The sequence below is a fragment of the Saccostrea echinata genome, unplaced genomic scaffold, assembly GCF_033153115.1.
Source record: "Saccostrea echinata isolate AGI-Se365-2 ecotype Australia unplaced genomic scaffold, CSIRO_AGI_Sech_v1 ptg000016l, whole genome shotgun sequence".
Lineage (NCBI taxonomy): Eukaryota > Metazoa > Mollusca > Bivalvia > Ostreida > Ostreidae > Saccostrea > Saccostrea echinata.
Genome location: NW_026889765.1, coordinates 24,838,092 through 24,849,440, shown reverse-complemented (window position 1 = coordinate 24,849,440; position 11,349 = coordinate 24,838,092). Strand labels below are relative to the sequence as shown.

General features: G+C 33.5%; 1 pseudogene; it reads left to right on the top strand.

Moving 5' to 3' along the window:
- Nucleotides 1-5,284: 5,284 nt before the first annotated feature.
- LOC133188246 (uncharacterized) lies at nt 5,285-11,071 on the top strand (annotated as a pseudogene).
- The last annotated feature ends 278 nt before the right edge of the window (nt 11,072-11,349 follow it).

The window sequence follows — 11,349 nt, the reverse complement described above, 5'->3', positions numbered from 1 at the left end:
ATTTCCCTTTGCCTCTGTCTTTTCTTAACACGATGCAATAGGCTGTGACGTCATAGTTGAGCAGTTGAGACATCATGGCTTAGCAGTCGTGAGATGAAAACATGGATTTTAGCAACAAATTTGGGAAGAAATTGGCAGTTTTAGTCCCTGTCAAGATGGTTTAGTTACTATCTCAATCTTATTACAGGCCAGAAATTATATTTTACTTACTTTGATATCCTTTCACACTGTGAGAGAATATCACTTTGGTATTCTTTCACACTGTGAGAGAATATCACTTTTATTCAATGAATAAATCACAGTATTTCACTGTTGAAAATGTAATAAGTCATGAAATTATACAGAAAATTTGAGAAAATATTAACTTCAAATCTGTGTCCAAGCACCTTTAAATATAAGTTTATGTGGTAACTGAATATCATACAGTTTCAAAGTAAGTATCATGAGCTCATATATAAACATGCATAAATCTTAATTATCAGAACCCTGTCTCTCTTTCAAAATTCAAAAGACATAAGTTAAATTAATATGTTCGGGGTATGTTTTTGCAAATTAAGCCAAAGGTCAAGATCGAATGGATTGTACATGTAACTGGTATTTATCACGTAAATCATATATACTGTTCCAATTTTGATACACCAAATGCGCATTTCGACAAATGATGTTTCTTCAGTGATGCTAAAGCCGAAACGTTGGAAATCCAAAATATTTAAATAAAAAAGACTTGGGAGAGCTGAAAAAAGGTGCCAAAGACTGGAGCCAAATACGTTGAAGGATCAGTGCTATGTGAGGGAGATAATCCTTAATTTTGAAATAAATTTCTAAATTTTACCACAGCAATTAAATATATATCCGTATTTTCAAGCTAGTACCGAAGTACTAGGTTACTTGGCTGTAGAGACCCTTGGGGACTAACAGTCCCTCAGCAGAGGCCTCGACCCAGGACTAATGTTTTATGACAAACAATACACATGCTAAATAGCATAGACTTGCTTCTTTGATGTCAAAGATTTCCTTTATATTGGCAAAATGAACTATTTTTAAAAGTTGGTCAAAGGTCAAGGTCAAGAGCACAAGGTCGTTGACCATGGTAATTTTCATAAGTCATAGTACCAAGCAATATATGTCCAAAATATCAAATCCATACCTCTTACAGTTCTTGAGAAATGATGTGTGACAGACAGACAGACAGACAAACGCCAGGTAAAGTGCTATCAAGCGCTCATTAATCAGATTTATGATTGGTCGTGGAAACTACTGCTAGGTTCATGTAAGATGTGTCTATTTCCACACAAAAATGAACTTAATAATTACATTTAGTCTTTCATTACATTATTACATTTACATTACAAATTACATTTTCTTTCTCGTCTCAAGTGAATATTTTATAGGATTCAATCATCCAATATAGCTTAAATTCAAGTGTTGGACGCAAAATTTGCATTGAGATTAGGACAACTCATACAAATTAAAATATCAAAGATGTGATCAGGTCTTGGGTATGTTTAAGGTATCGTTTAATTCATTTCTCGGAAACTTTAGACTTTTTTTTTTGGAAAGTTTAACTTTTATAAATTATCTAAGCCATCGAAAAAACAATTAACCATCTACAGTTTACCATTGTATGCACATGTCAGAACTCTAATGACAAGAAGTGCATGACCACGTCGTTATCACGTGACTGCTTTAAATTATATTATTTCAACAGAACAACAGTACCCAGTTTTTTTTCTTCATTTCTCTATGATAATAAATATTACTGGTAAACATATCTGATGCACATAATGTGCTGCTGGAATTCTATTGTCCTGTCAATTAAAAAACTATTCTGCATATAGGCAAAAAACTTACATGTACATATAATCCGATATTTGTCTTTAAACAGTTTTTGCCCCATAATTCTTGCAGTTCATTTCAAGTATAATAAAATTGGCACTTTCGATCTGTAGAAGCATAATGTTTCAATGTCTAGCGTATTTTTGTTCTATTGCATATTTGTTGTCACGAATGATAGAGCAAAGGCCGTGGATTAGTAAAGAATTGATTGTTTGCATAAAAAGATATGAAATTGGTGAAAATAAAGCAGCACACCTGGTTAACACACTTTAATTCCTTCTAAATCGCAAACATTATTCAAGGTTTTTGCTTCTTAACCCCCTTTACATATCTGTTTACATGCTAAGTTGACCAGATTCTCGTTATACTTCATGATCATTCCTCAAACATTTGATTAACATTGATGACGTCATCGATCTGAGTATTTAACAAAAGAAACAAATATGAATGGGGGTTCGTCATACAGGTTACTTTTTCACAATATGTGGAATGAATTACATGTATAATGCTTAAAATTTTGTTTGCAAGAAAAAGCAAAATGTTTGATAGAAAAGGGGTCTATCAATATCATTTAAAGAATAAAGAAGTGATATCTTGATTCACAAACCTGAGAGTTTCCTTGTGATATGGGTCGAATTAAATTCTTTGCAAGATGTAATTTAAGTTGAAAATAAGGTTGATGAGTTTTCAGAAAATTGTTATTAAGATAAACACACTCCGAACTTTACCGCCAAACAGAAAGTCTATTGCATAAATACAGAAAGTCACGACAATATTCACATGGATTTTCTTTGTTTCTTGTTTAACGTCCCTTTCGAGATTTTTTCAGTCATATGGAGAAGCCACCACATGCCGATGGAGAGCTGTATATTAAGAACTATACTCGGCACTTAGGGCCATTGAGCACTGCTACACGGAAACTCGATTTATACGGTCTCATCCGAAGGACCGGTCTCCGGGTCTCGCTGTGTGGTTCGATCCCCCGACGTAAGGATCAACTCCTTACTCCGAGACTCTAGAACGCTTTAACCACTGCGCAACGCGGGCGTCTGAATATTCTTTAAATAGAAAGGGCTAAATCTCTATTTTATATTTAAAAAAAAAATGAAATATACCACTTGAATAAATTTTATTTTCATATTTTGTTAATATGTGCCAGAAATTTGAAAAATCTTTATTTTTCTTTCAGAAAACTGTACACTTCTTTCCAAAATGCTCTACTTCATGCTTTCTTTTAGGAAAGTAAAAATAGTCAATTCTAAAAATATTCCATTCAAGCATATAAATCCAAGGGTTTCATAATGGCTGTATATTATGGTCATCTAGACGGTACAAAACAAACCTGGTTTGGATGAGAATTTTGAATGGAGTTGCAATGGAATTGCAGAATCAACAAGAAGACTGCAATGCTCTACGCAAAGGATCATTCTGCATAAGGTCGTTTTGAGGACTACAATGATTTCAAAACTTCATGTAGTTTTTTTTCTTTTAAAAACTACATGAACTATGAGACTGATGATCCAATTTAAAGATAAGTGTTGTTTGGTTAATGGTGCTATAGTATCTGTTATGATATAAGGTCACAAAGTAGTAAACTACTGATCCCGTTTAGCATTAGTGTAATGAAAAGAAAAAAAAAACTCATCGACAATAGGGTGGGAGTGTTAGGCAACTCCTACAATTGTCATAAGCACCTTTACCAAAACCAAAATTTGAATGTAACATTTCCTATTAACATTAAAAGTGACTACCAACTTATGAACTTGGTTAAAGAAGGTTATGGCATCTAAATAAAGACTTCTGGTTTCATCTTAAAGCTGAACGCGATTCGTAAAAGAAAGATAATTATCTTTGTCCGCCATATTAGTCTTCTCAATACTGACCTTTTCTATCCGCTATATAAGCCGCAGCTTTATTCACGATTCAATGTATTTTGCTTCACGGATTCTACCTGAGCAAAGGTCTCTTCAATGTCATTGTGATATACTTTGGCGAGACAAATCTGGCATTTGTATGCCTCTGTCACGTTAGGAAAAAGGTATAAAAAGATATCTGATATAACTGCACAGGTCAATGCATAAAAAAGTGAAATAAACACAAATGCACCTCAATTAAAAACAACGTGACATATACTTGTACAACGTGAGATATACTTGTACTACATGCAGCAGTGACCAGCTAAAAGCGATCAGGTGTAACGAATGCAAAGGGTTATAAACCTTACTCCTGATGTAGGAGATAGGAAAACTAATATAGCGTATGCCTATTTACAAGTTGTGTTCATGATCAACTTTAACGATAATGGCGGAAAAAGCTATTAACTCAAAATGAAGATAATTATCTCATATAGATTATTTCGTATCATAAACTTTAAGTTAGAGTACATCTTTTTGTTGATAAAGCGAGAATCAATATAAGCCATGTAATTTTTAATCGAAGAATGTTGACTTTTTTACTGGAAATACTAAAATTAAAGGACTAAAGACTTGGTGTAATGATATTACACATGATGACAGGCTTCATTGAACTTTCCACAAATGAAGAGAATCAATATTTTTTTATTCACTAGAAGGTGTGAATCTCTATAGTTTTATTTAGCTATGCTACTTCTTTGTATTTATTCTGTAGAAGTACTGTATTTTTGTTACAATAAATACTATAATTGATAGAAGCTATCATTGTTGAAGTAGAACGATACACTTGTTATTTGTGTTATTATCGTTTTTATACGTAACTGATAGATATGGAGTTACTGACATAAAAAGAAAATGTTTCACAATGGGATTTTACAGAAAGACTCTCATGTTTTCTCCGCACAGTGCATGAGCGATAGAGGGTCAAAATATTTTCTTTTACCTGGGTGTTGAGGTGACTCAAACTACATGTATCTGTATTCCAGTATACTACTTACAATACTATCTGTTCTCTTTTAGAAACTAATTGCCAAGGGGAGGGGAGGGAGTCCTGAAGGGCACCTGTGAATGATAACTGATTGTTGCTTCATGCCATTTAATTTTGTTTACTAGATATAAAGAGCTTTAGATGAATCGACACAATTTTGATTTGTGCAACGCTTACCGTGGCAAAAAAACCCTTTCGTTTAAGGCGTTTACTTGCAATGCGAGCGCTAAGCAAAGGAACAGTCCTACCCACGTTTAACGCCTTAGTTTTGACAGGGCACCGGGAAGAAAAATTGTAAACTCATGCGTTGAGATGACGCAGTAAACACGCAACCACTAGTCTACAGCGACTGGTAGGGTCGATGAATACCTTCAATATTACAGAAATCTGTAAGATTGTTAATCTGGATTTGCTTAAACTATTTATATGAGTAGTGTTTTTACATGACAGAGTGAAGATAATGAACAGTGATCAATCTCATAAAAATCTACAAACAATACAAATTTGTGAACAGGGCATAAAACACGGACCCCAGGAAATTCCAGACATGGGATCAGATGCCGAGGAGGAGTAAGCACCCCCTGTTGACCGGTCACACCCGCCGTGAGCCCTTTGTATAAATCAAGAAGACGGAACATTCCGTAATCAAATTCAGTAATAAAAACAAAGGCCAAACAATTGGTATGAAACACGTCAGCCAACATACGGCCCAATGACAGGTTATATTTGCTAACAAGGTCATTAAAATTTACGAAATGCTGACTTTAAACGAAGTTGCTGAAATCCCCGTAACATCAACTTATCTGTACGTAGCCTGCCTCGGTTTGAAAAATTGATCGTACTCGGAGTATGCTCGTGAGTATCGAATAAGTTGGGAGATGTAAACACAATATTTGAGATATATGACATATGTGTACAACAGTTAAGATAGCATTCTTAATTGATTAAAAATATATTAATATACAAACTTAAATAATGACGTCGTTGTTCTTTACTACTCAAAGAAATCAATAACTATAAAAAAAGCTTTGGAGCAAACTCATATTTTCAGAATCAAACTATAAGGAAGCTTGCGCTGGGCCATGCATTTGTATGCATTTTTGCGTGTTTCAGCTCAAAACCCTACAAATTAAATGTAAATTTATTAGAAAAACACTTTGATTACTTATATCTAATTAATATTAAGGTAGAACCCATATAGGAAAAGTCTTTGTCAAAGAGTTTTCAAACTTTTCAAAATGAGTAATTAGCACTTGCTTATTAATCAGTTAAAAATACATGGCATGTTTCCTTGTTATTAAATGTAGTGCAGCCGGCGCAATTTAGAATGATTATTATACACTGCAACTATAATATTCAGCCATTTTTAGGGGTAGATGGTCATAAGGAGAATATAGAAATCACAAAAATGCTTCTTCAAACACCTTTGTTTATAGACTTTATTAACTAAAGAATAGTTACAAATATTATTTAATATTAAATTCGTTTTTCTTCAATTGATATTAAAGACTAAATCCACATTTCAATAAATACACACAAATGCGCTCAATATTTTTCAAAGGATTTTTTAGTCCATCCTAAATTTGTAAATATTTACCAAAAGTCTTTGTGACAGTGTTTTCAATCCTTAATATGATGAAGAGTATACCCAAATGATTATGAAAAATGATTAAAATATATACCTTTCCCCGCAAACTAATGAGAGAGATGGGTTTTTTTTTTATCAATACTCGTCTTGTTGCCCTTTTTGCACTTACACAGGATTTCGTGATTACTAGTAAATGAGTGTTTTGGTGTTACTTTCAGATTTAAAATATGAATATTTATCAAAAAATGAAATCTCTATTTAAAAAAATTAGTATTTTATCGAAATGTTATTATTATACACAAACCACTAAAAATCCAAATGGATAATTAAGAAATAATTATGAAAATGAATACATTTCATTTCATAATAGACAATACAAACATTAAACACAAACTTTAATATATTTAAGACTCAGACGATATATCATCAGGATATTGTACTGAAGATTTCTTAGCAACTTTGCATTTCTTCAAAATAGTTGCATGTCATTAACTTATCACAGTTGAGTATTTTCATTAGCTGAGACAGTCTTGCATTCATTCACTTAACTATGACGTCATACGATGTAGGTTCTACGTTAATATTAATATATTTGTTAGGAATCCATAAACGGATGTAAACATATCATACGGATATTATTAAATTTGTGCATTATCGGTCACGTTAGCCTAGTGGTAGGGCGTTCGCTTCATGATCGGGAGTCCCAGGTTCGATTCTCGTTCCCCCTCGCCGCGTCAAACCTAAGACGTACGAGGGTTGTCCGGTAAAATCGTGGACAGTGCGGTTTTATCGAAAAATAATGGGCGCACTAAGCTGCAATTTTCAGCAAATGTTTATGTATCATATTTTAGTACATCTGAATTTTTTTTATGAAATGTAGACAAAAATAAAAATTTTATTATACTTGAAAGTGTACAGGGTACGGTCCTACGGCACACGATCAAAAAATGCAGGTTTCATTAGAGAATACGCGAGTAGTATTTCGAAATAAAAGTATTATATAGATATGGTTAAGGTAAAAATTATCATATTTTATATCAATTATCTATTATGTCGTCATTTGGAAAATTTCAAGGCATTTGCTTAATTTTTGGCAGTTTCCCGAGCATTTGAAATGGGAAAGTAGTCAACACACAAAAAATGGCGACGTTTTATGACGTTACGGCGCACCGGAGAGCAATTCAGTTTTAAATGTAGTAAAGACGCCTTAAGAGACTTTAAATTACTACAGAACAAAAAAAATAAAAATATCTCTTAATCTTTAGAATACAAGTGAAATGGGAGTTTCCTAAGCGGAAGCTTTTAGATCGAGTCGCAGGGTAGAATAAAACATACGGACAAACAGCTACTGGCAATAACGAAAGACGCTGTCACTGTAGATAGTCGATATAAGATTGCCCATTTCCTTGAATGATAGCGAGAGTACTGTCCAAAACTTACCAATAAATCTTCAGAAGGTCCAATGTGTTTGCGAGATTGGTTACTTAACTGTTTATGGAGGAATAAAGGGAAACTTGAGCATGAAATATATGGAGATAACGAACAGTATTTAAGCTCAAAAGTCCATTAAACATTACAAAATAGGTGCAGAGCAAACACGGACCTCCAAAACATCAGAGGTGGGATCAGGTGCCATGTGCATCAATGAAATTTCCGAATTTAAGTGGGGCTTATCCAACATTTGTTTTTAGCAAAGAAGATTTTTCATTCTGATTTAGACTCTCTGACGTCATCATCCGTGCACCTAAAGGCAATACCACAATTTAGACAAAAATCCAATTGAAATTTGTTAGGTATATTGATGAAAAATAGATTAAGAGTATTGAAAATTTTTGAACGCAGTGATGATTATTTTTCATTGTAGATGACTTGTCCACGATTTTACCGGACAACCCTCGTATATATAGGTAGTGACTGTTCTTCCGCCAAGCACACGGCACTAAAAGTGAAAATCACAGTTCTTTCGGATGAGACAGTAAAAACCGAAGCCCCGTGTCACGGTAGGCGTTGGAACGATAAAAATCCATCAATGCTCAGTGAGCCTGAGCGCCAAGCATAGTTCTAAATTTGAAGCCTTTCACCGGTATATGGTGACGTCTCTATATGAGTGAAAAAATTCACAAATGGGACGTAAAACAACATACAACCAATGAATCAATCAGTTAACATGAGTGTGAAGAAATTCTGATTAATCACTTTTGAAATGGTCAAAAATTAAGATGTTTCAAAGGACCAGATAGGCTAAGACCCCTTTTTGGCCCCTGGTTTGGGGTGTCTTTTAGAATGATGCAACAGTTTATCAATAAAAATCTGTTAACACCCATTCCACAAAATGAGTATTGGTTCCAAGTTATGGGATATACAGAGGTCACAGGAAGGTCAGAAAATATGTCAATGTAGGAATTTTCCCATTTTTATGCAAATTGTCATAAATTTCACAGCACATTTTGTTTCAGAAAACATAGAGCACAAGCTTGCCTATCTACCAAATTTATATATTTCATGCACTAGGATCAGATACATCTTGTGTATAAAAATCTCATATAGGTAAGCTTGTGCTCTATGTTTCCCGAAGTGAAAAGTATCTCAAATTTGACAAAATTCCACCAGAACTGAGGAAATTCGGAAAAATGTCCTACTTCTGCTCCTTCTAGTGGCCTCCATGTAAGCTTTGAATCAAAATTAGTGCTAGTTTTAAAACAAGCATCATTTTAAGGTCTTAATTACAAACTATAACAATTTTAACTATGTTCTGATTTTAACATCAAATAAGGGGCCAGATTCGACCATTACCATACCTTGTCCTTTGTGCTTATATTGTATATGTATTGAAGAAAATGATAATGCCGAAGAAAAATTATTAAATTTCATACAGGTATGGTTTTAATGCTACAGTATATATGCTGTGGCCTTCAACTCAAAATCTAAATACATCGAAGACGTTTCATCAATGAAATGTGAAGAAAATACCCAGTAATCATGTAATCAGTAATTAGTAACAGTTAACAATATTCATTTTCATTCCTACATTGATTCGATTTATCCCATCGAACTCGAAATAAAACACACAACAGAGTCCGACATACCTGTTTCATATTTGGATGAATTATTAGAAAAAGAGATAGCTGGCAAACTTACAACTAAACTTTATTGATAAACGTGATGACTTTACCTTTTTTTATCATTAACTTCCCTAATTTATGTAGCAAAATACTGTTATCACCTGCATATAGGGTTAATGTCTCGAGTTGATCAAGAACACGTTCTTAGTTTGATTATTTTTTAAAAAGGCAGGTTATTAAGTTGATGATACCAGGATATAAAGAACTTCATTTGAAGTAGACATTTCTCAAATCCTAGGGTCGATACAATGACCTTGTTTGAAACTTAAACCTATTATAAAGCCGAGTGTTGACTGACGTCTTTCATACGAATTGTTAGGCCATTATTTTCATACTGAACTGTGTACAGATTTTCCGTTTAACCAATCATGACAAAGAGAACTCGGCGGGTTTGACAGGTCGACAGGGAATGCTCATTCCTCTATTGCACCTGATGCCACTTCTTCTGTTACAGGTCTGTGTTTGCTCTGCTCATAATTTGTATTTTTATATTGAACTTTTAACAGGATTACTGTTCGGTCGTTAACTTCACATTTCTTTATAGAATTCTCCGGCGGATCGAGTCATAAGCATTCGGGAGCAGCTGTTGAACCTCTTTGTTTACCGAAGGATCCAGAATGGGATGTCTACAATGATGGAAATGACGGAGCTAAAGCGCCGAGTACGAAACAAAATATAACCCGAAATACCTTTCTTCATTTCATAACCATGACGTACCCTGTGCTGTGTGCATTGTACAAAATATATCCATCGTTAAAATGTTTCCAGGTGAGAAAATGAAAGAAAACTTTAATCTTTACATATATTACAATTGTAGAAACAAAAGGATATAATACATATTATTGTCAATATTGTCACAAAGCATGCGTTTAAATTTATCTCGATAATAGCTATTCATATTAGAGAGAAATAGAGAGAAAAAGAGAGAGAGACTCACAGAATCTGCCACTATTTTGAGGAATGCATCCAGAATTTCATGTTTAAGTTTTCTATGATTTTTATGAAATTATAAGCTTAGGCTTAACATTTTATCATGGTGAAAATTGAATTCAATAATACTTGGTTGTTTCAAAATTCAACTTTTTCAACTTTACTCGATATAATCTTGAAATATTCCCATTATGCATCTGCTTAATTTAAGGAAATACTACATTTTTAATGATCAGATATCTTACCCCATCAGAAAGTCAATCATGTAAGAAATCAACACTTTCCCGTTCAAATTAATTCCACATATCTATACTGTTACTATATATTGTACAGTTTTTTAGAATGTTTTTAACCTTTCAAAGTATTTAATTGCAAACTCCCCCCAACATTGTGAAACTTTTTTGTCTTTATTTTGGCAAACGCAATAAAATTCAATTTTTTTAAAAGCTATAGAAAAACCTGTTACAAAGGTTGGAACCTTGAATACCGGGGCTATTTGATGGCTGGACATCATGATCATCATGCTGGTACAACATACACGTGTGTAGATGAGAGTCCAGACACCTTGCACGGAGGTCATGCTGATAAAGATGGCCACCTATTCTATTTTGTTGAATCTTACTGTGGTTCATTGAAATGTCCACCATATGTTTAGGGCAGAGAACTAGTTTGTGTTGTCTGTTCTAGAAAGTGAGAAATAAACATAATTATATTGCTATAGAGCACTTCCTTGATTTAGAACGTTGACAATATTTACTAAAATTTTTGTCAATGATCTTTTTTCTTAATTTTGAATGGAACATATGCTTTAAAACGTTTTAATTGAAATTGGATATTATCTAACGTATATTAAATTTGATTCCAAGCAACCCATCAGAGTGATAGATAAGAAATACTTAATTAGATTAATAATTAGTCGCAAGATTAATTTAACACACTAAGTATATTGGTATTGTTGAAAGTATTTCAGAT